The sequence below is a fragment of the Myotis lucifugus genome, unplaced genomic scaffold (assembly GCF_000147115.1).
Source record: "Myotis lucifugus unplaced genomic scaffold, Myoluc2.0 scaffold_52, whole genome shotgun sequence".
NCBI lineage: Eukaryota > Metazoa > Chordata > Mammalia > Chiroptera > Vespertilionidae > Myotis > Myotis lucifugus.
This window is the reverse complement of record NW_005871100.1, coordinates 2,403,001-2,427,821: the sequence shown is the minus strand read 5'-3', so window position 1 is coordinate 2,427,821 and position 24,821 is coordinate 2,403,001.

Here is a 24,821-nt window from a genome sequence, read left to right as displayed (position 1 = left end):
CCATGGAGGAAAATACAGAGCAGCACTGTCAGGCCTTGCTGCTTTGGCCTTGAAGGACACAAGGTGGGCGGCCGGTTCTGGCGTCCACCACTTACCTAACGCATTGGACTGCTCTTCCTCATGGTGTCAAGGTTACAGAACCTCGGGTCATAGTTTCCCTGGGCAATATGTTAGACACTAATGACCTCCCTAAACAGACTTTGGTGAGACTCCAGGTTCAAAGGGAGAACAAGGTCACAGGCCTTCCAGACACCCTCCACCCCCATCCCTCTACACACACACACACACACACACACACACACACACACACACACACACTCATTTTCTTTACTCATCCTCTGGGTCTCCAACATAGTATGGCTTTTTTGCTGTCAACTTGGCTAAGCTAAAGTCCCCAGTTATTTCATCAAACCTTAATCTTGATGTGACTGTGAAGGGGTTTTGCAGATGTCATTAAAGTCACTAATCAGTTGGCTTTACAGAACAGAGATTACACTGGATGATCTGGGTGGGCCTGGCTTAATAAATTGGAAGCGCCTAAAAGCCTGACTAAGACTTCCCAGAGGAAATGGGTTGTATGGGGGGGGGGGGGAGGGAGGGAGGGAGGGAGGGAGAGAGAGAGAGAGAGAGAGAGAGAGAGAGAGAGAGAGAGAAAGAGAAAGAGAGAGAGAAAGAATATCAAGGAAATTCAGAGTGCCAGAAGATCCTCTGCCTCAATCCTCCCTCCCAACTGTCAGTCAGATATTTTCTGAATGTCTGTTGGTGGTAGGCACAAGGCACTGCCCTCTGGAGATGCAACCATGAACAGAGCTGGCAGGGTTTCTTCCCTCATTTGGGCTTCAGTACCTGACACTAAGCTAGGTGGGTGAATGAGAGGCACTGGCTGTAGTGGTCTGTGAAGCCCTCTCACACATGCATACCCAGTTCCATAGGGAAACTTTGGACATTCCAAACCTGGACCTGAAGCTAGCTTTAGTGACGGGTTTGTGGTGGATAATGGTGGCATGCTTGGAGCTATACGAAGGTATAGTGAAAGGAGGAGCCACTGAGAAGAACCAGACAGCAGTTTTGCCTTGAGGGCCCTTCATCTATCACCACTAAAGGCAACAGGCTCATGCATCCCGTTGCCCAACATCCCATTGCCATTGAGTCATCCGCCCCCGTGGTGCATTTTCTGTTCGCTCACTGTTTCTATATATGGCAAAGGTGTGATACTTACTGATTATGGATCAGAACTGTAGAATGTTGGCAAAAGCAAACTTAATCAGGCTGAGAACAGGAAGACTCCTCTCTAGATTCATCAGCAGAACTGCTGGTCCTTGGCCAAACTGAGAAAGCCCAATAAAAGGCCTCATTTTCACTCTAGCATCTTGTACCCTTGCCTCAAGGCTCAAGCCTAGCCCATGATGTCAGTATCCCAGTGCATTTTAATTCAACTAACGTTTAATGAGTTCCTTCCATGCTCTAAGTCTACCTTCTACAATCTAGTGTCCTGAAATAGCTTTTGTAGACACCATTGGCCTGCAAATGGATTGCTACATTTAGTGATAACTGTCATGGACATCCTATTGACTTCTGCATGGTTTTTAACATTTGGGGTAATTTTCTTCCTGATATTTTATCTTCCCTTGGGCTCAGTAAGAACTCTTTCCTGATTTTACCTCCTGTTGGTCTCTTGCTTCTTCTCAGCCGTCTTTGGAAGAATTTTCTTCTCACCCCAGTCCTCACGATTATAAAGCAGATATATTCAAGGGCTCTTTATTAGTTACCCTATCACTTGAATCTATTTCCTCTCCCCAAGAGATGGACCGCAAACACTGATGATCACATATCTACATCTCTAGCTAGACCTCTCTCTGACACCCAGGTATTCTATTGCTGTGGATTCTTGGGAATACCCTGAACACCACTGTACCGAGAGAACTCATCATCTTCTTTCCCTTGTTTCTAATCCGTTGCTTATTCCAAAAGCCCTACATAAGTTACTGGTACCAAGAACTGTGTCCACCCAAAAGCCCATGCCAGGAACTCAAGAGGCATTCCAGATTTCCTCTTGCTTACCTTGCACATGCAGTTGATATGAGCTAAGTTTTACCAGTTTGTTGCAAAATGTCTCTGCTCTCTGCTGTTCCTCCACAGCCCTACTGTAGGGACCTTAGTCTAGTCCTTACAGATTTCATACCAGGGGCAATTGACCTTCTAATGATATGTCTGTCTTCATATCTCTGCTCTCTCCCATTCATCTTTCTAAAATGCAAATCCTCCCATGACACCTTCATATTTTATGTGTCAATGGTCTCTTGAAAGCTTTCTGTGACCATCTCCCCCACCTCCCCACACTCACTCTGGGCTAGTGATGGATGGCCCCCCTCTTTGTTCCCACTGCATCTGCAGCTTACCCCTGTCATAGCACTCAGCAAAATGTAGCATTATCTTCTTTCATGAAATATTTCAAACATACAGAAAAGTGCAAAAAAAACCCCCACACAACAAATACCCACACGCTACCCAAATTGGAAAAATCTTTGATGCATTGATTTGAGTACTTTAAAAAAAATGAGTTAGCCATGATAAAAATAGCTGAGATCACTTTGTGACCCGTCTTTCATGGAAGCCCTTGCTGTTCAGTTTGTGGTCGATTTTCTTGCTAAGCTCCTGCCCTTGACTATCAGCTACCCAAGAATAGTTTCTCTCTTGTTCATCTGTGAGTCCCCAGCACTTGCCAGAGGGAAGTAAATAAGGGATGAGTAAATATCCATTGAACAAACTTATGCATCGATGCTTCCATGCCCACTAGGCCTGTGGACCAGTCTGCATCACATTGAACTGCTGCCTCTCGTCATGGAGCCTGATCGATGTACAGTGCTTTTCGTCATGGTTACCGATTGATGTACCGTGCTTTTAGCAGCATTTGATTCTAACAAGGTACTCTGTTCTCCAGAACTGTTACCTTTAATCGGTGGTTCTCTACGTTGACTGCATGTTGGAATTGGTTGGGAGATATTAGAATGCTGATATCCCACTTCTGCTCCCAGCGATTCAGACTTAAGGGGTGAGATGCTTTCTAGGTGTTGGGTTGTTAAAAATTCCCAGGGACTTCAGTGGACAGAGAGGCTGAGAACCTCTATTACCTCCTCTGGGGCATATTAGCATCAACAGCATCACCACCAGTGCAATCGGTGAGCACTTGCTCTGTACCATTGCTGTACATTATTCATTTCTCACCACAACCTAAGTGTTTTTATTCTCCCTATTTTACTGAGGAAGAGAGTGACGCTCAGAGGGCTCAGGTAACTTTGCCCAAAGTCAAATATCCCCAGGACCCTGCTGTTCTCACTGCCCCAGTTCCTACAAGAGCCCCATTCCTTAACTGGGCTATGGCTCCTACTAAGCCCAGGATTAGTGGAATTTCTAATACCCCTGGAGAAAGTCATGGAAGCCTGGCATTACCAGTGCTCTCTAAGCCCCCGAGCTTTACCTGCTAACCCTGCTTCCTTTTTTGAGTCATTTGCTGGAACTTGCCATAAACTCCTTGCTTGAGCAGCTGCCAGAGACTCAAAAAGGCAAAGTGTGTGCTTCTGCGCACCACACCCTCTGTGATGATAGGAATTATTCCTCTCGGTGACATTCTTGAGCACTCTGTTCCTCCCTCCCGTGTCCTGCTGGACTGCTCTTCCCACTGCGTTCTGTCTCTTGTTCTCCTGAGACTGAGTTGGCACGCTACCAATTCAGCGAAAACACGGAGGACTTGCCACGGAAGACCATGCTGCTGCCTCTCTCTTCTCCTTCTGCTCTGTATTTACAAGCAAGTGGAGAAGGGAAGTACATACCAGTGTTTACTCTGTCTACAGATTTCTCTATGGGTGTAATGCACATGCTTTCAACACTCGTGTTCCAGCAGCAGGATTTCACTGAAGGGGAAACCAGAGTATATCGTTAGTTTCATAGAACATGACAGTTGGAAAAGATCTTGGAGGTCACCTAGCCCAGGGGGCGCTGTTGTAACAAAAGAGTTCAGAATGGAACTATGTGGCATGGCCTCAGTGGACAGTGAGGGCATGAATCTCACATTTTGGGAACATGGTACTCAGTGTTATGGTGTCTATTGTCTGCAGTCACACCGAAGACAATATTGTAGGCTCCAGGGGAAGCGGTCGCTCTAGACCACGTGTGATAAGTTAGTAGAAGAGAGGGATGAGCTCCAGAAAGAACTGACTGGCTTGCAAGAGGTAAAGGAAGGAAATACACTCCAGAAATTTGAGACCTAATAAAGTTGGTGAGGGGACCACCTCTTGTTTCTTGATAGTCCTGAAAAAAACACTTGAGTAACCAAGATCCACAGCAACTCAGGAGGACGGGGGTGCTAATGGTGTGGTGCTCAATAAAACCTTTCAGGTGGATAAAAAGACTCAGGGTAAAATCCTAGGAAAGGAGTAGTTTTCCCATCAAAGCAGAAAGCACCATGAAGTGGAGGCATGGAGCGCCATGGAAGTAAGCAAGCAAGGAAAGAAAGATTAGATCCTTTCTCTAAAAGAACTATGGGTGTGGTTGCGGGCTTTGACTCAAAGCAAATAGATGAGAAAGCTGTTGTTGGTATGAAAGAGACTCTTAGAGACTTAATACTTTGCAAGCAGGAAATGGGCTGAGAACGCCATGCAATTCTCTAAAAGGGCATGTTCCCAGACACACACTTCATATTGACCAGGAAAATAACAAAAAAGGAAGAAAATTCTAGAGGTGGACCAAAGGCCAGAGAGAACCTCATTATTGACCAGAGACTTCTATGTGTCTCACAATCTTCTCTTTTCCAAAAGGAAGTGCATTTTGTGGTTGCCTTGTCCCTGTATCTCTATTGTACATTGGGTGTGGGGGAGAAGGGTGGATAATGTCATTTTAGTTCACAGGTCTCTGGACCATGATGCCCTTCACTCTGATCTGATGCAGATGCCATGTATAGCACATCCCCTGGAGAGGCCGGACTTAGAATTGGACACAGTGACTGGATGGGAATTTAAATCATTCCCTCTGGAGAGGTGTTAGTCGTTTTAAATGTGTTCAAGGGTGGATGCTGCAGAGCCATTTTCCACTCACCAAACAGTCCTTCCCCAGCGCCCTATTGCAAGCCCCTTGCAATCAGTCAGTCTTATGGGCAGTTCTGGCTAATGGGCTGTGATCAGAAAGTGTTAGCCACTTCCGGGTCAAAGCATTAGAAGCTGCTGTGTGAACTGCTCTCTGGTCTCGTGAGCTGACGTTCTCACTGGGGATAAGGAAAGGAACAAAAAGAACAAGGAAGCTCATTTCAGAGAGTGGAGAGCTGCTCCTAGGAAAGTAATCGGGGCAACGTGGTAGCGAGTGAGTGGACGGTCAGGGGAGATTGTGAGGAAGTGACACTTAAGCTGGGACCCGAATGACAGGAACGGGCCATGCAAATGTCTGAATATGGAACTTCAGACAGAGGGAACAGTAGCTGCGGAGCCCTGAGGTGAATGAGTTCTTATTTGGTGGGTTTGAGTCTTCAGTGTGACCGGAGTCTGGTTGGGCTGGAATGTCGTGAATGAAGGAGACAGAGAATGAAATCAGAGAAGTAGATAGGCGGTCACCTAGGGCCTTCTCAGCCATGACAAGGGGGTTGGATTTTATTTTAAGGGCAATGGGAACCGGTTCAACGATTTCAAGGAGGGAAGTTATAAGACTTCAGCCTGATTCACAGGGCGCTGTGGCAGCGGCTTAGGTGAGAACAGATGGGGCTTCAGAGGAGGTGCAGGATCTCAAGAATATGTTGGAGAAATAGCCTTTGCATGTGGTCTGGGTGTTGCAAATGAGAGCAAGAGGAAGGAATCAAGAACAGCTAGGTTTTCAGCGTAACTGAAACAGTAGTGCCATTTACTGCGATGGAAAGGCGCAGAGAAGCGTGGACCGGGGGCGTTGGGGCGGGTGCAATGTCAAGAATTCTCAGTTAGAGATGCCATTAGACATGCACGTGACTAATGGAGAGACGCAGGTGGGGTTTCAGGGTAAGGGTTGGCCTGGGGTTATAAATTTGGGGCCCATCAGTGTATAAATGTTATTTAGAGTCAAGGAACCGAATGAGATCACTGAGGGAGAGAGTGTAAATACAGAAGAGGTCCAGGGCTGGGGTCTGGGTTCCAACATCTCTCTGGAGGTCAGGGAGAGGAGGAGCCCTGCTTCCAGAAAACCGAGACCGCCCCGCCTCCGAGGGCTCTGTGCCTTTTACAAGAAGCCCGGAGGCACACAGAGCCCCACATATCTTCCTAATGAATGTTACAGCAGCGTCTCCTGTGGCGTCCCAGTCACACGTGTCACTGTGGGGAAGCAGCTGTGCAGCCGAGGGTCAGAAAACGCCGCAAGCTCTCCACCACTTGGCCACGCACAAGCGAGGCGACAGGAAGAAGCCGCAGTGTCTGTAGCCTCACTTTCCTCCTCGTCACTTAGAAGCAATGATGGCTCCTCGTCGGAATCAAAGAAGGCGGCGGGAGTGAATGTGTGTTGTACACGCCACAGCTGCCCTGCCCCTTACGGTAGCCACTAGCCTCACGTGGCCATTAAAATTAAAATATTGAATGGAATATTCAGTTCTTCCAGATGAAGAAGACACGAGGATCCTGGAAGAGAAAATAAGACAGTCCTAGAAGCACTGGTGACACCTGCACAAAGCCTGTCGGTTAGTGGATAGTATTGTACCGAGGTTGACACGTGTAATGGGGTAATGCCGGTTGTTAATATTGGGAGAGGCTGGGGGAAGGACATATAGAAAAGTTAAAGAAAATTCAGTTTCTCAGTCCCGCTACCACATATCATTGCCCATCAGCCACCTCGACAGTGCTAACGTGGACCGTTTCCCTCATGGGAGAGAGTTCCCTGGGACAATGTGGCTCTCCCACACCCAGACCAGCTGCATTGTTTTAAACCACCTTCTGTTGTCTCCTTTACAGTCTGCCAGGGTTACGCCAATAATCTCTAAGCACCTTTTACATCGAACACTGTGGATCCTGAACAAATAATACTTGGAAGACATGGCTCGTTCTCTCAGTGGCCCACGGAGAAGGTGCTCTTGTGCAAAATTTATTTAATTTTATTTTTAAAAAGTTCTTTATTGACTTTAGAGAGAGGAAGGGAGAGGGAGAGAGATATAGAAACATCAATGAGAGGGAGACGTAGATCAGATCAGCTGCCTCCTGAACGCCCCCTACTGGGGATCGAGCCCACAACCCAGGCATGTGCCCTGACCAGGAAGTGAACTGAGGACCTGGTGGTTCATGGGCTGACGCTCAACCACTGAGCCACACCAGCTGGGCTCTTGTCCAAAATTTAAGTATTCAGGGGAGAAATGGGGCAGCCCGGTGCCAGGTCACTCAGTCCTGCTACTGATGCTAATGGAACAGGAAGGATCCTAAAACACACCCTCCGTGTCAGAGAGAGTCTGCACACACAGGGTTTTCATGAGCAGATAATAGAGGGGAATAAATAGAAAGCTGTTGCTTTATCATTAGAAGCACCTACTTTATACTAATTGTTCGTTCATGCCTCGCAATTTAAAAACGTGAAATAACTCAGGTCAGACTCCATAGGCTTAGAAGACTCTATCGACCAGGGAGTTAGTGACTATTGATTTGCCTCCTCTCCACACCCCAGTGAGCAGCCAGTAACACTCATCTGCTGTCCTAACGAAGCACTTTCCACCCAAAGACACTGAAGGCGAAGCATGGATATTAACCCATTAATTTCCACCAGGTCGTTGAAAATGATAATTTTCTACCTGCTGTTTATAGAGAAGAAGCTAAAGAATATGTTGAGAAGAGGGTAACTAGGTGCTTAAGAAATAATGTTTTCAATGAACGAACTGTGACATCATCCTTGCATCTTTACGTGGGTTTGGTGTACACTGAACAATTCTCTTGTGTTTGGGATATAATTACATGGACCTTCCTTGCTTTTGTAAAATATGTAAATACACCTTATAGGCCCTCTCTCTTTCTCTCTGCTCTTCCCGTACTCCCTTCTACTCCTGCTCTCCCCCACCCTCCCATCCCACTCCCAAACCTGGCCACCAATAATATAGTTTTGCATCATGCATTCATTCAACAAACACTTATTGGATACTCACTGTGTACTAGGCACAATGCTAGATCCTGGGAATTTAATGGTAAAGCAAGAAAAACTAAACAGTCTCTGCCACCAGGAAAGTTGGGGTCTAGTGAAGAAGGCAGGAATTAATTTTGAAAAGTCACCAATAATTGGGAAGTTACCATTGATGGGGGCTGCCAAGAGAGGTGTGAGTGCTGTGTGTGTCATTCAGGGGGTGGTGAGCTGGTCCGGGAACTCAGAGAAGATGCCTATGAGGATGTGAAGGCCCTTCCACTGGGATGAGGAGCTTAATGGGGTCAACCAGAAAGGCAAGAGGTCAATGTGGCTATAGAAGAAGGCAGGGCAGATCGTGCCAGGCCTGGAAATAGACACTGAGGACTTTAGTCGTTTTCCTAAGATCTGAAGAGCCACACGAATACAGTAGGTAGAGCAGGAAAAGGAGAGGGCGTGAGAGAGAAATACCATCACACTGTAGAAATTCAGGTGGGTCCAGTTTAGACACTGGAGTTCATTCTTATAAAAGATACAAAGATAGATGATCCTTGTCTTCAAGGGCCTTAAATCCAGAGTGCCCCATTTGCTACATAAATGAAAACTTACGTGGTAGAAACATCAATGATTCCTGGCCAATGGCCCCAAAAGAATAAAATTTATTCACAAAATAGCTTTGTTGATCTATCCTTCTGACCATAATCAGTGGCTCCCTGGATCACCCCAAATCAACCCTTTGAACACTACTATCCTCAAATAGTAAGAAATCCTTTTCTTCAATGATTAAGGTTTGTTCTCAGTGATTCTAATGTGGTAGATGGGGAAGAAACTCATGTCAGCTCTGCCCCATGAGGTGTGTAATGAAAGGCTCTGGGTTTGGTTGATCCGAACAAGCCCACTGGCCAAGTTCATTGCCAGCATCAACGGTAATAAATGAAACCGTCAATTTTACTATGGAAGCACAAGGGTACTTAGCACCTTCTATGTAAGTACCTTCTCAAATCTATCCTTCTCTGAGAGAGCTTGAAAAATTTTTTTAAATGTTATTTTATTTAATGTGTATTTATTCAACTTCAAAGCTATTTAAGGGATAGCAGGGCTCGTCCTTAAGTTTCCTTTAAAAGTGAAGAGGGAAGTATGGTGGTACACAAACAACATTTAAAAACTGGTTTCTTATAGACGCAGAGGTACAGAGAACAAACTGATGATTGCTGGATGAGAGGGGGCCTTGAGGGCTGGCTGAAAGGGTGAAGGACGAAGTACAGTTGTTAGTTACAAAATAGTCACGGGGATGCAAAGTACAGCACAGGGAATATAGTCAATAATATTGTAATAACTAGGAATGGTGCCGGGTGGGTACTAGCCTTATGGGGAGATGACTTTGTACATTACAGAAATGTCTAACCGCTATGCTGTACACCTAAAACTGATATAAAATAATATTGAATGTCAACTGTAATGGAAAAAATTAAAGTTAAAAAAAGTAGTTTGTTAATACTCTCTCAGTGTTGCTTATGGCTTATGTGCCTAAGAGTTTGTATAATAAAAACGAGCTGAATGGGGAGTTGTGGGAGCACGGAGAAGGGAGATGAGATAATACACACTCTCCTTTTGGGGGATGTCTCTCTCTGCCCCCGAAGTCCTCTCTACAAACTGAAGCTACAACGAGCACGAAAACCACAGCCCCAGCCACCACAGTGGTGTGCATGTTCTGTGATGCCTGCCTTTATTTTAGTTGCTACCAGCGGTTCTCAACCTGTGGGTCGCGACCCCTTTGGGGGTCGAACAACCCTTTCACAGGGATCGCCTAAATACATCCTGCATATCAGATATTTACATTACGATTCATAACAGTAGCAAAATTACAGTTATGAAGTAGCAACGACAATAATTTTATGGTTGGGGGTCACCACAATATGAGGAACTGTATTAAAGGGTCGTGGCATTAGGAAGGTTGAGAACCACTGTGCTATTTGATACTTTCTTCATCCGGACAGCCTTTTATCTGATACCCAGACACTTTCCCTCGTACTTTCTTCTCTGCTACGGACGTTTCTGGAACTGAAAGATGCTCTTGAAATGGGTTCTCTTCATTCACAGAGGGAGTGCTGGCTTTGATTTATCTGCAAAACCCCAGGGAGGACTTTTGTGCTTAGATGTCAAAGAAATTCTCTGTCTCCTTCTAAACCATTAATTCTATCATTATGGAAATAGCTTCCATAATTGATAAAACATTGTCAACTGATTCTGACAGACTATTAAAACACTTCTGAAGATTTGTAAGCTCCAGCTCCTGCCTCTTGGGGCTCGCTTCAAGCACGCACACCCCATATTTATATTCTCTCTTAAATGTCAGTGGGAAAAGTCTTTGTGATAAGGTTATTGTAATGCACACAGACAGTGATCAAGAATCATTTCCCTCCAGTCCCGGCCAAGTCATGTTATTGTTAATAAAACAGGGTAAGCCATTCATCTCTTCTCACTCGCTGAGAAAGTTGAAGCTCTGCCATCCTAGGAAGAAGACCACCCTGAAGAAGCCATAGCCTGTTGTAAAGCCTGGAGTATCTGTTATTTAGTTAACCTTTCTTATTTTGAGATAAATGTAGAACAACATGCATTTGTAAGAAATAATAGAGATCCCATGGGCCCTGTACTCAGTTGCCTCCAATAATAATATCTTGCAAAAACTATAGGACACTATTTCAACCAGATGATTGGCATTGATCATGTTCAGGTTTCCTCTGCTTTACTGGTACTCGTGAATATGTGAGTGTTATGTGTGTCTGTATGGGTCCCACTCAATTTTATCACATGTGCATGTTTGTGTATCTACCACCATAGTTACGGTACAGAACACCTCCAACAGTGCAAGGGTCCCTCGTGTTACTCTTTTATAATCATAGCCACCCCCTCCCTGTCCCTTCACCACGGGGCATCAACTTTTCTTTGAGGTTCTTTTTTATTTTTTAGCTTTTCTGCATAATAAAAAGAAATAGAGTTATAAAAATGACTTTTATTCAATGGAAGAATTTGAGCTTTTAGAAAAAGGTGTCCCTGCACGCAGCCTCATGGTGGATGCATCCAGACCTTGACTTCTGAACATGGGTTCGGGCCTCACTCGTCTACCTGGCTGGGCACCTCTGTGTAGGTACAGCCTTGCACATATGTGTGCTATGGCTTTGCATTCAAGGCAACAACAGGGATAAGAAAACAGGCTTTGTGTGTTAGGAAGATTCATGTTTTGCAAAATTCCATGTAGAGTATTAAATGGAAATGATGTATTTTCAGATAAATCAAGCAGCTGCTCCCAATCTCAGGGTTTGTTTGTTTGTATGTTTGAAGAGTTATGAGCGATACTATCCATGGTGAATGATTAGCTTCTAATTGGAACTAAGATAGTCTCACTCTGTAATAACCAATTTTATATTTAGATAAATATGGGCTGTGAGAATGTCCAAAATTCTTTTTTTTTTTTGAGGCAGAAAGTCAGCTCCAGATCCTGTCCTTTGCAAGGATATCTGTTGCAAGTTGAGATTTTAAAAATATATATAAACTCCCAGGCTGACACTTCCCATCTGCTACTGGAGGCATTTTTGCCCATCTGATATAAAATGCCAGCAAGTAAGTCCTCAAAGCTGGCCCCATGGCTCAATAAAATATGGTCTTCTTGTCACCCTCAGTGCTTAAATCATTTGTTGTCAAGCTGGGTGGCTTTCAGGGTTGACATTTACTGCTGTTTGCTGCAAAAGAGTTTATAGCCTCAAGGAGAGGGCCAGCACTGTCATTAGCTCTGCCAACCAGGAGAACAAAGGCCTTGGTTAATTCTTTGTGACTCTGTTGCTGTCCTGTGGTTCTTAAGACAGATGGTTTTTAAATGATGGATTTTCAACAAAAGGCACTCATGAAATGTTTACCCCGTGGCCCCCACAGCCTCGTGCATATACAGACACTCAAACCCATACAAAGAAACCTGAAAGGATCCTTTATCTTCTTTTGCCAAAGTTTCCAGGTTAGATCCAACAGGCCATCGGCGATGAGGAATTTATATCACTGGTAGGGATGAATTTCAAGAAGCTTTCAAAGACCCGGGTCAGCAAAGATCTACCCAGGGCTTCCTATGTTTATAGCCCTATGACAATTGCTTTGGTGGACACTAAAAGGAGTTTCTTTCCTCAAAAGGGAAGAAACTAACATTTATCAAGCATTTTTGTCTTTGCCAGTTCACGCTGTTTTCGGGATGACTCTGTGGAGTAGGGTCTATGATTTTCCGCATCAGGAAACATGAGCCCTACCCAGTGCAGGAGTTTTTCCAGGTCGCTCAGCTAATACGAGGCGAAGCTGAACTTCAGGCCACGTATGTTTGATTCTGAATCCACATGGCACCCTTTAAATAGCAAAGACGAGGATAATAGAAGTATGGAAACGTGGAAATGCAAGTATACACAAAACTAACTCACAGCAGATTTTAGTAAATTGTGTATTGATGGGTGTGGACACTGTGACAGTCAGCTTTCAGTGGAGTGTTTGTTGCCTCCACTCCTGAGAGTACAGGTGACATAGAATCTTTAGCTATCAGCCCCCTCATGGATTGTCCCATCTGCAGAGAACACTTTGTCCAGGCATACCATCTCTGGGAAGCCCACATCCACTGACTGACATGGAAACAAAAGCTTGGCCATCTTAGCTCAACTTGGGGGAGCTCTTAGGGACCATTCTGGCTCCATGTGTTGGCTGCATCTGTTGTTGAGGCTTCATGGAAGCTCCAATGTTTCTTCTTCACCCCCCCTCCACAGGCGTGGACCCCAAGGGCACTCCTTAATAAAACTCCTGCTTGCTCAACTCTGGCTCAGAGACCACTTCCCAGAGAATGCAGCTCGTGACAAGTTCGGTAGATCTAAAACCTCTTCACAGGAAACTGGTGTATGAAGTAGGAATTGGGTGGCAAATGTAATTTCAATAGGACAATAATGATGCAGTTGTTGTTGGAAAGGCAGTTGTGACTCTGCTGTGGAAGGTCTTTAGGACTAAACGAGGAGACCGTACACAGTGGAGAGATAAGAGCCATTGCAGCGTTGAACAGAGAGGTGACTGAAGCAGGCTGTAACTTAGGAAGGGGTGTGGTCACTTATGAGTTCACATGTTGAAGATGGAGGCAGGAGATTGGGAGTCCATTGAGGAGCCAGTGGTCCAGACAACATCCACAGGCAGAGCATTAGATATTCTGGCAGAAAACTCAGGTTTGAATCCTGGCTCTGCCACTTACTATCTATGGGATCCTTGGAAGTCACGTAATCCCTCCAGACTTGGTTTCTTCCTCTCCAAACTGAGATAGTATTAGTAATGTGAATGGCTGGGAGCTTGCAAAGCCTTACACACACACACACACACACACACACACACACACACACCTGCATACCCCTGAACAAATGCAAGTTTTAGTTGTAGAGACAAAGAAGGCTGGCATAGAGCAGGGACTGACAAACTACAGCCCTGCACCATAGTCAGTTGGCCTGTTTTGGTAAATAAGTGTTACTGGAGTACAGCCATGCCCATTCATTCAGCTATTGTCTATGGCTGCTTTCAAGCTACAATAGCAGAGACGAGTAGTTGCCATAGAGACCACATGACCTGGCAAAACCTAAAACATCTATTCTCTGGCCATTTACATTAAAAGTTTGCCATCGTGGCCCTGAGTATTAGAAGTAAAAAAGAGGTGCCTGGGGTAAAGGATAAAGTTATAAGGCCCAAACCTATAAAACCCAGTACCTGCTTGGGCTGAGGGGATAAAGTGAGCGAGAGAAAGGACCAATAACCCTGAGGTTTCTAGCCCTGGTCCCAGCCAGAGTGGCATTGTCACTAACTACAGGCAAGAAATTAGGAAGAGTACTTTCACTGGATGGTTGGCTGATTCTAGATATTGAGTTTCTGGTGCCCGTAAAATTGTTCAATAGGAGGATGAAAATTTGAGCCCGGTTCTTTGAGATGACGTTTTAGCTTTTGGAACAGTGTGCATAGACCTGAAAACGTGAAGGAAAATTGGTGGTTCCAAAGGCAGTAACCTTTTGATTTTAATCTTCCACTTTTTTAAATTTTTAAAAAATCTTTATTGTTGAGATTATTACAAATGTCCCTCTCCCCCCCGCCCCCCACCATTGCCTCCCTCTACCTGGTTCCTGCCCCACCCCAATATGATCTTTGTTAATCTCTTCCTGCCCCGCCCCATCCTCCTTCCCTCTGAGAATCGTCAGTCTGTTCCATTTCCATGCCTCTGATTCTATTTTACTCACCAGTAAACTGTTCATTAGATTTCTTATTTGTTTATTTTGATTTTTAGATTCAATTGTTGATAGGTATGTATTTGTTGCCATTTTGTTGTTCATATTTTTTTTAATCTTTTTTGTTTTCTTCTTCTTCCTCTTTTAAAAGAATACCCTTCAACATTTCATATAATACTAGTTTGGTGGTGATGAACTCCTTTAGCTTTTTCTTGTCTGTGAAGCTCTTTATCTGACCTTCAATTCTAAATGATAGCTTTGCTGGGTAGAGTAATCTTGGTTGTAGGTCCTTGCTATTCATCACTTTGAATATTTCTTGCCACTCCCTTTTGGCATGCATAATTTCTGTTGAGAAATCAGCTGATAGCTGTATAAGTATTCCCTTGTAGGTAACTAACTGCTTTTCTCTTGCTGCTTTTAAGATTCTCTCTTTGTCTTTAGCCCTTGGCATTTTAATTATGATGTGTCTTGGTGTAGTGTCCTCTTTGGGTTCCTCTTGTTTGTGACTCTCTGGCTTCCTAGACTTGTAAGTCTATTTCTTTCACCAGGTAGGAGAAGTTTTCTGTCATTATTACTTCAATATGTTGCTCTCTCTCTTCTTCTGGCACCCCCATAATGCAAATGTTGGTACACTTGAAGTTGTCCCAGAGGCTCCTTACACTATCTTCATATTTTTGGATTCTTATTTGTTTTTGCTCTTCTGGTTGGGTGTTTTTTGCTTCCTCATATTTCAAATTGTTGATTTGATTCTCAAAATCCTCTACTATTGAATCCCTGTATATTATTCTTTATTTCAGTCAGTGTATGCTTAATTTCTGACCAGTCCTTTTCCATGTGTTTGGCATTCTAAGATCCTTGAAAGTCTCACTAATCCCTTGGGGGTTTCTAGAAGATTCTTGAGTAACCTTATAACTGTGGTTTTGAACTCTATATCTAGTTGTTTGCTTTCTTTCATTTGTGACATGTTTCTTTGTCTCCACATTTTGGCTGCTTCCCTGTGTTAATTTCTATTATTGGGTAGAGCTGCTATGTCTCCTTGAGTTGGTAGAGTCGCATTGTGTAGTAGGTGTCCTATAGGGTCCAGTGGCTCAGCCTACCCAGTGACCTGAGCTGGGAACTCTAGGTGCACCCCTTTGTGGGCTGTGAGCACAGTCTTGTTGTAGTTGACACTTGATTGCTGTTGGTGTCCCTGGGAGGAATTGACTTATAGGCTAATTTGCTGTGAGGACCAGCTGCACCTACAGTGAGAGAGCTGCTATGCATGAGACACCCCTATAGAGCAGGACTCGCTTCAGTGGGGCTTTGGTGCTCACTGAATCTGCCCCTTGAGTGTATCGCTTATGGATGTGTAGAGTTGTAATCTGGTATGGTCTGACACTGACCACTGGGTACACTGGCTCTTGGGTCTCCAAGGAGGTGCAACGTCAACCACTGCCTTGGGCCACCCAGCAGGAACTACAGCAAGATCTGCAGATTCCTCCTCTTTGTATCAGGTTTAGAAGTGCCCAGAAGAGGCCCAGCTATGAAGCAAGGCAAGCTGGTACTGGTGCCGAGTCTTGGGCCTTTTATTGATAGGTTTGGGCTCCCTGACCCAGCTGCAGCTTGTTGGAGAGATTTTACCCTGAGCAAGGAAAGGCCATTCATAGGCAACAGCTGCTGCATGCAGCTTGGGTGTGGTTGTAAATTGGATGAGGTGAGGGTCTTAGGGAATCATGAGGGAGAAGCAAACAGAAATGGCTGCCAGTCAGCCCTGTAACTGGGGAGGTCCCAGCACAGGAACAATGATCCCTGCCAGTACCTCCATCTGGGAGAAAGCCGCCCCCAAGTTCCTGCCCCGATGCCAGACAAATGTGTCTCCCAGAGCCTCGCCCTGGAGCTGGATCTCAGAGGAAGCAGGAGCTTGTAAGTTCAGTTCATGGTGCCAGCCTTTTAAGAGGAGCAGCTGGGTCTCCAGCAGCCTCTGTGTACTGAGCCCCAATCTGCACTTGTTTTCACAGCTTGTAGTTCTTACCGCCTGTAGGGACTTCTTTTCCCACTCTGGGACCCTGGGCTGGGGGTCTGGTGTGGGACTGGGACCCCTGGCTCCACCGGGCAGCCTCCACAGAGACGATCTCCCTCCCAATTAAAAAATTGGCACATGTGGGTGCCAGGCCAGCCCATTCCGTGCCTCCACACCTCCATTCAGCCAGCTTTCCAGCGGTTCTGGGTGATAGTTGTTCTGTATTTCAGTTGTAATTTTGATGTGGTTGTGGGAGGCAGCAAGTACAGGCAGTTACCTACGTCGCCATTTTGGTTCCCTCCCTTGATATCTCTAATCTTCCACTTTTAAATAGATGGAGTTCTGTCTCAGATTTGAGTGGTTATCCAAAGACATGATGCTTAAAACTAGAGTGTTAAAGTAAGGCTTTGTGGACCATTATTTTATTAAGCAGAAAAAGAGAAAAGGGCAGTAAAGTTTATTGTTGCTAGAAAGAAAATATTTCAGAACCAGGCAAAGACTCCCCCGCATGGAGGGCAGTGGCCACATTGCCGGCCTCTGAGCAACACTTGAATACCGTTCTGGTGTCCCAAGTGACGCGTGTCCAGTAAATGGTTTTCTGCAAATCAAAGGATCGCATGGTTAAACACCTTTGGAGAAAACCAGGTTAAAGAAACGTAAAGCTCTCCTTATTATGGAACTTCTCAGAGCCTTGGATATGTTCATGGGCACTGGGAGTCCCCAGGGGGGAGACACAGTAAGCAGATAAGAAAACTGGGGCTTCAGAAGTACAAATTGCCACTTACAAAACCAGTCACGGGGTTGTGAAGCACAGCACAGGGAATAGAGTCAATAATGTTGTAATGACTGTGTATGGTGCCAGGTGGGCACTGGACTCATTGGGGGGATCGCTTCATAAGGTCTATACATGTCTAACCACTATGTTGTATACCTGAAACTCACATAATATTGTATATCAACTGCAATTGAAAAATGAATTATTAAAAAGCAAAACCTGAGGCTTGCAGCGGGAGCTTGCCCAGGATTAAAGAGCTCTGTGGAAGCAAAGCCAGGGATCAATTTCACAGGCTCTGATTCAGAGCTCGGAGCAATTACGCGTCCCTAATAATGATGATGATAAGGACGCTGGCGGTGGGGGTGATGAAAAGTGCCATTACTGCCAAGTGGTCCCTGTGGTCCTTGATATCCCTTGGAGAGCTATGGTTACCCTTAGACCAGTGTATCGGTCACCTGGTGACAAAACAATGCTGTGTCAACCTCTCAAAATGCAGTGACATGCAATAATAGGCATTTATCCTGTGGCAGCATCTGCAGGTTGGCCGGGCGGCTCTGATGACCTCATCGGGGCCTGGCTCCAGCCCGAGAGTTGAGATCAGGTCTGCCCTGCGGAGCTCTCATCAGTATGGGATGAGCAGGCTGCCACCGGCATCGTCCTCTCATCCAGACCCAGGCCTGCCCCCAGTAAAAGGGCAGGGATTTCCCCTCCATCTCTGGGAGGAAGGCCTGGGAAGTCGCATGGCAAAAACTATGGAGACGGGGAAGAGTGAAGAAATGGAACTAATTCTCCAATCTCCTGCGATGCGTGTGTGAAGTTCAGCTCCAGAGCATGTCATAAAAGATTTCGTCTCTCTGTTTAAGGAATTCACAGAGCCCTGGCGCCATGCCTTCAAGTTCAGTTGACGTCGTATGTGACAATAGAATTTTATCAATCGTATCCCTGTGTATTCGGAATCTACCCACACTTGGGCTAAGCAAGGTCTCCACTCTGGGACTAGCTCTAAGGTTCACTAAATACAAGTCCCTTTGTCTTCCCTTTGCCCGGCCTTCAGAACTGCTCACCCGGCCCCTCTGCTAACACTTTTCAGGGTCCGGCCATGCTCGGGGTCTGCTGTCCAAACTCTTTGGCCAGGCCAGTGGGACTTGGGGCTCAAAAGGAGGCTGTGAGCGTAGGAGGACTGGGTCTGAGCTCGGGTGTTTATGAGCATACCTGAGCCTGCCAGGACTGCCTGGGCCAGGAGTCCAAGTGTGGTTAGAGAGAAGGATGAACTGCAGAAAACAGGTGGAATGAGGAGACCTGGAGGTGAAGATGCCGAGGAGATGAACGGAAGGAGAGGGAGCTTTCTGTGAAGGTGCTGTGGCCTAGTCCTCAGAGAGGGAGGAGACCATATCTCTGAAAGCTGCAAGATTCTTTGATGACGACAATGATGATGATAAAGAAGAAATATCTGATACATGAAAGAGAAGATATGTAACATACATAAACTATGAAACATAATCTTAAAATGACCCCCATGACCTCACCACTCAACTAAGAAACCTTTGTATTGTAGCATCTACCCGTTCGCTCCACCTCCTTCCTGAAGGAACCATTGAGAAGGTTGTGTTTATCATTCTCTTGCTTTAAAAATAATTATATCCTATATGTGCATTCTTGCACAAACAGGATGCAAAGCTTAGTTTCCCTGGCATTGAGTTGTATAAAAACGGCATCATGTTACCCGTAATCTCCCGCACTTTGTCATTATTATGTTCCTGAAATTCGTTCGAGGTTTTAAGTCACTGTAGCTCGTTCATTTTTCTCTGCTCCATACTATACTTGATTAGAAATACACCAAAGTTTATTGATTCATTCTCCTGTTCCTAAATACTTTTGCTATTAAGAACAATTCCATTCTCAGGGAATCTGTGTGTGTCTCTAGCTACACATGTCCAAGAGTTTCTCCGGGATATGTAATTCAGAAGGAATTTCTGGTCTATAAGCTTTTCAACTGTTGTTTGCTGTTTTATTCAAAAGTGATTGTATCATGGGCAGAGAATGAGAATTCTCATTGAACCCCATTTTCACCAATATTGTCAGACTTCTACATTTTTGCCAATCAAGTAGATAAAAAACAAATACCATTATAGTTTAAATTTGTATTTCCTGATTATGGATGAGGTTGAGTACTTTTTCACAATTTAATTCATCATATATATTTTCCCTTCAGTGAAATGCTTGTTTCTCTCATTTACTTTTTTATATACTAGTTTTTTCTTATTGGCTGATCATAGTTCATTATAAATACTGGATGCTAATCTCTTGCCAATTGTGTGTATTGAAAGTATCTTTTCTCATTGTGTGGCTTGTCTTTTCACTCCTTTTATGCTGTCTTTTGTTAAATAGAAACCCTTGGCTTACAGGTAGTCAACTATATAAAATTTTTCATGGTTTGTTCTTTAAGGGATTTATCCCTGCCCCAAATTCATGAAGATATTCTCTTCTTTAGTCTTCTAAAGTCGCAACATTTTCCTCTGAACATTTAAATGTTTATTGGGGATTTTTTCCCCTATGGTGTGAGGTAGGAATCCAATGGAATTTTTTCCATATGGATATTCCATATGGATAACCCACTATCTCGCACATTTAATGATAGTGACACCCCCACTGTCCTCCTCCTTAGTTATCTGCAAAGGTCACCTCTTCAAAGTAGCAAGGTTACCTGGTGCCCAGGGGACGTTACTGGGCCCCCTGCTCTGTCACAGTTCCCTGCACCCAAACCATTCCACCTCAGTCCTCTGACTTTATAGTAAGTCTTGATAACTGACAGGCCTCCTGGTAACTAGGTTACAAGTAGATTTTGAGGGAAAGAATGAACTTTAACATTCTATTTAAGAGAATAAGAGAAGGATGCTAAAGGTTTTCGCCCATCGTCTGCTTAAAATATTATCGGTTATCCAGCTTTTGCTCCTTAAGGCTAGACTGAGAAATGCACCTTAGTTATTCTAGCTGATGTATATACTCCGTTGTCAGGTAAACAAACTATTACTTTAAGCACAAATAATTCAGACTTCCAAGTGATTCAGATAAAGGTGGTAAAATTCGACTTCTCTGGTTTTGCTCCAAGGCATCAGCTGGGATATGTTGCAAAAACCATCAGCTCTTCCCACCCTCTCAGAAAATCAAGTCTCATTAAAATGTTACTTTTGTGCTTATTGCGAAGCAGCTCTAATGCCCACGTCTTCTCATGTCTTCAGTGGGATTTATATAGGGCTTCGTGTTTATAAAGCCAAGACAAGGTTTTCTTGGGGGAGGTGGGGGGGTCCTCAGGGACTCTACTGTAAACTCACCCAGCTCTCTGTGGACCACACATTTTCTAACTCATCCTGTGTAAACAGCACACATCTTTTGAGCATTTTCCTTCCAGTGACTGTTTAATAAATTCTCTTCAGTGGTGCCACTGACTCCCTGGGCTGTTTATTTGGACTTCCTCGCTGGAGAGACAGTCACACAAATGGAGCCATCTCTTAAATATTGTACCCAGGTTGTATTGTAAGTCATGTTTCCGAATGGAGTTTTATATTCTCTATGAAGGTGCAGAAAGAGATAGAATGTAGTGGACACAGTGCTCACAGTTCAGCACATGACAGAGCGCGTAAAAAGTAGCCCTGGGCTTGTGAAATGTGTACCTGTACAAATGCATATTTTTAAAAATTTGAAAACTGTTTTCCAAAGAAACATTACATTTGCAAAGAATTGGCAAAATGCATTTAAATGCCACCCATTAGGGAGAGCATGCTCATGGCTCGCCGGCGGGCACCAATAGGAGAAAATGAATAGAAATAAGACAAACGAAGCCAGGCAGGCAGTAAGTCCAGGCAAGAGTAATAATGGAATGAAAAGAAAGAGTTGAAACCAAGAATGAAAGCCTCTTCCACGACAAATGTAAGTGTTAAAATGATAGGGAGATGATTTCTCAGTCATTTTGGCCTGAGCAGGTATGCGACTTCTACAGAAGAGCACTTTCTGCGTTTGCCATGGTGGGAAAACAGCCACAGGGGATGCGCTGAAGTGGGGAGGGCAGTGCAGGAAGTTGAGTTTTGCTGTGGTTACTCACTGAGCGTGGCTCAGACTCCATCCTCTACCTCCGGGTGCTCTCAGTGCCCACCTTCCTCCCTTCCCGACACCCAGGCCCACAGTTCCTATAAACTGTCCTCTCTCCACTGGTGAAACCTTTCGGGGTACGCATTTCTTGGGGCCCTGCAACCTAAGAACATCTCTTCACCCAACAATCCTTCAACAACACAAACTGGACATGTGCAAGCACTTTGGTCACCGTAAATGAGAAGAAAATTTTATCAAGGGGAAATAATTATAATGTTTAAATGTCTACATCTGTATTTGCATCTACCCAGATGCAAATGAGCACTGTAATGGGTAACTGATGGTGACGCTATAGTAAAAACTCTTCCATGTCACTTATAATTCTTATATTAATAGGGTTGCAAGATTTAGCCAACAAAAACCCAGGATGCCCAGTTAAATGAATTGCATGTAAATAACTAACCGTTCTTTTAGCCTTAAAGGTATGTCCTGTTAAATGAATTAAGCAAGGAGGCCATTAGACCGAGGTGGCTTGATTGCTGCTGTGACTTAGGTATCACTTGGAGTGGGGGAAACGAGTTAAGTCGGCTCGCGTGAATTGCGCGTACTCCGCGGGAGCCGTCTTTAACTCGGTTCATATAGATTTGCGGTGGAGTGCGGGAAACGTGTAAACTCGGGCCGATTGTAACTGCGTATTACCAAATATTTGTTTGTAATCCACCCTTTTGGTGGATGGAACAAAACCAAAAGACAGAGCCATCTTATATTTTGGCGGGAAATTCACCCGACACCGGAGTGGTATGTAAGCAAAACAAATCCAGGCCTGTGCGTGCCTCAAGGTTACAAAATTGAAACGCGAAAGACAACCAATCACAGCAGCCAACTAGGCCTTCAGCGGGAGCCAAGCCACAGTTCCCTTGCTTTGCTCCCATTTGTTCTCCAGAAGAGGTTCTCCCCTGGCTCCTGTGGGAGACATGCTACCAATCACTTCCGGTTTGGTGCCGCCCAGTGAATATCTGCTCAATAAACTCGTAAAACTTTTTAAAAAATATATATATTTTATTGATTTTTTACAGAGAAGAAGGGAGAGGGATAGAAAGTTAGAAACATCAATCAGCTGCCTCCTGCACACCCCCTACTGGGAATGTGCCCACAAACAAGGTACATACCCTTGACCAGAAGGCTGATGCTCTATCCACTGAGCCAAACCAGTTAGAGCTCGTAAAACTTTTAATAAACCTCAGTTAATCTTTTAACAGCTCCATGCACTATTTAGGACATGCTAACTCTGCAAAAAAAAAAAAGTATTTGTCATTTATCTAAAATTCAAATTTAACTGGGTGTCCTATATTTTATTTGGCAACCCTAAATTACAGGATCTTCTACAGGTAGCTCAAATAAAACTGAGAATTTTTGCCCTCTCCTCACCCAAATTACGTCAGAAAGCATTGGAAAGTAATGTATAATGTATCTTCACTAGATTTCTCTCTGCAAAAAAAAAAAAAATCCCCTTTAGCTGTCTCTCCCTTGCAGACTCTAGGCACCTTGGCTGCTTCTAAAATCTCTTCTTTATCCTGATCAAACACAGAACTTGTTTTTTGGTTTTTTCATTATTCATAACAAGGTTTGCCTTTTATTTGGAGTTTTCAATCCACTTTTATTTAGCTGCCGATACATTTGGGTTTGAATCTGCCTCCTTGCCATTTGTCTTTCTACACGCCCCACCTGTTATTTGCCCTTCTCATTTTTCCTTCTCTTGCCATCTTTGGTTTAATTTTTAATTATTTCTTTTCCCTCTCCTAATAGCATGTAAGTAACGTATTATTTTCTTACCCTTCACAGTCCTCCAGACAAGGTCAGTCCGTTAAAGAATGTCTAAATGTACCCCTTTAACATGTTATCAATGATGATTTTAAAAGGACAAGCTCAGCAACACCCTATAAATGATTCGCGTGAGAAAACATTTAGCTGTGAAATATGAGTTTATATTAGACTTCAGACAGGAAAGTCCTCCCAGTAAATGCTGGGCTATGGAGATTTATATTCTTATTTCTAGACAATCAGTATAAATTATTGCAAATTTATAATTAAGGCCTATTGCAGCTAAAAGTTTTAATACCAGGGACCACTGGCTAAAGTCCTCTAGTTAAAAAAAAAAGTGCAAAAAACGAAAGGGCTGAATTCTCCAGGAAGGAGAGAAGATTGTAAAGATGGAGCTCGCTAGGAAACTGGAGGACATCTGGGAACCCTTGAAACCTTGGTCCGCCGTGTGCCATCCCTGGCAGACTCCAGGCCGCTCTTTCACTGGGGAGGTCTGCGGATATCCCGGTCCACCTTCTGTTTCCCTGGATGGATGAAGAAGCAAATTGCCATGGGAATCCTCAGCCCCCTCACGGTTTCATCGCCGTGGGTATGAACGGTGACATGGCAAGTGTACCACTGGGAAATATGAAACCCCGAAGAGGGTAGAGCTGGGAGCAAAGATGCTTCCCGGTTGCCTCTGGCTCTTTTCCTACTTGCACAGGGAGGTGCCTGCCTAAGAGACTAAACTCTGCCTAAGTGTACATTTCACAGAAACCCCTGCCAGAGCTGGGAGAGCCTGAGATGAGGTGTGATCCTTGTGTCACAGACTTCCTTTGGGCGTGTCGCACATCTGCACGGGGAGGCCCACGGAAAAGTGTTCTGGCCTCCGAGGGAGAAACATGAGCTAACCCGCTATACAATTTGTGAAGCTTGTTTTTTTGTTTGTTTCCACATATCCCCCTCCTTCCTTCCCCCCGCATCCTTCTTTCCTTCCTTCCTACCTTTTCCCCCGTGTTCTCACCTTTTCATTCTTTCATCCTTAACCTGTGTGTGTGAGTTGTTGGTTTTTTTCTTGACCTAAATCTCTTTAGCGTTTCAAGCCAGGCCCCACCTTGGCTCAGGGTACGTATAGGATCAGCCTGATTTTTCCCTTGGACAGTTTTCCTGTTCTGACACTCCGATGTTTGAACCGCCCTCTGGAGCCTCGTCTCCCTTCTCCAGGCTGATGTGGTTCTCATTATCTTCTGGCCAGGTGTCTTCCCATTTTTATTCCCCTGATGAGGCAGTTTTCTTAACCCCTTTGTGCATCCAGAGAACTGAGGAGAATAATAGTCAGTGTCACCCAGCTGGTCATTTCATTAAATTCTCAGGGCTTGCTCCATATGAGCTGAAGGAAAACATTAACAGTGTGGTGGATTGCAAGCTAGTATAATTTAGAGTATATTGGTTGCAGGAATGAGACTTTCAAAGGAAGAATATTCTAATTGGAGATTACAAAGCATGATGAGAAACGTTTTGACTGTGTTGTTAGTATTGTAATTTATTCATTGATGCTTGGTTTGTGACTGGTGCTTGGTCCATATCCGTCCCCTACTCTGTGTATCTGGTGATGAGAAACTTCAAATTATTTTTTTAAAAAATCTTGGGTAGCATCAATTTGAAATAGATGGTGTATTGGTTAGGGTGATAAAGGCTCCTCTGCTAGAACAAAGAGACCCCCCTCAAATACACTGGCTTAAATAAGATGGAATTGTATTTTTTTTTCTCACATTAATAGGTAGTGGGG